Below are 1,204 nucleotides of genomic sequence, written 5' to 3'. Positions count from 1 at the left end.
TGTCCTTCGATAAAAAAGGACAAGGGTATGGATGCAGAGTAAAGTTTGGATGCAGAGTAAAGTGCATCGTTTGAATGCATCCACTATGGTTCTTGAGCAAGTGTGTGTGTGTGTGGGGGGGTGGAGATGAATGATCGTAATTCGGACCAGCAACTGCGTGTGTGATCGGTGCTGACCTTTGTGTTTATTCTAGTCGCTGTCAAGGGGTTATCACATATCCTAATCTTCATTTTAAGCTGGGTGTTACATGGCATAGTGAAGGCACAGCCTGCAAATGTTTTTTCCCTAGCCAGTTCGGAAGACATTTTCTAAGCACATGGGCTCCAAATTCCTCCTAGGAGCTATTTGTGTGCTATGCCATCACGGAGCGTCGTCGTGGTTCATAAGTTCTTCAAATTGGGTCCGCTCAAGACAAAGCAGATTCTACAAATGATGAACAAAAATGATTGGACACTGATGTCCTTAGCTGATACTGTCCTAAGTTCTAACTCTAAATTAACTTGTGTATGTATGTTTTATACACCGGCAAAGTAACTTGCTTCAATCTTGGATGAGGTGAGCCCGATGTAGAGGGGTAACAGCTTTAAGGGTCAACGATTAACTTGGAGACGGCTAAGTAATGTTGGGATGCTGGGTTCATCTCAGGGACGGCCGATGGTTACAGCTGAGTTTCATGTGGCTGTCACTCTGGAATGTCCTTTATTGACCGTGCTTTTTCCACACTTATTTCAATCATATAGGCAAGTTAATGCTCATACCTGCCTCTCAAATCCCAACCCTAACGTCCCCATCGTGAGAGGTGGAAACAGGTCAAGCTGGCCAATAGGGAAATGGTAAAACTCATGGGCCAGTGAAGTGGATTCAATTGATTACAGAAACATTGATGAAGAAAAAGAAACCCCACAACCTAGGAGATGAAGACTCTTCGGGCATGCAAGCTAAAGAGACAATGAAGACGCATACTGAAAACCCTATGGAGAGAGTGCGTCGGAATCTTCTATCCTAGGTAACCTACCAACATCGCAACCTGGAACATCAGGACCATGTTCACAGCAGGGAAGACGACAGTCATCGCAGATGAGATGAGGAGATACAGGGTTTCTATCCTCGGCCTCTGCGAAACCAGATAGCTCCAGTCAGGAGAAGTCAAATTGGTCAGTGGTGAATCCATACTCTAGTCTGGACACGCAGATGAAAAAGCACC

This window comes from Gadus morhua, chromosome 10 (genome assembly GCF_902167405.1).
Source record: "Gadus morhua chromosome 10, gadMor3.0, whole genome shotgun sequence".
Lineage (NCBI taxonomy): Eukaryota > Metazoa > Chordata > Actinopteri > Gadiformes > Gadidae > Gadus > Gadus morhua.
The sequence above is the reverse complement of the archived record's forward strand: the minus strand, read 5'-3'. Positions refer to the sequence as shown.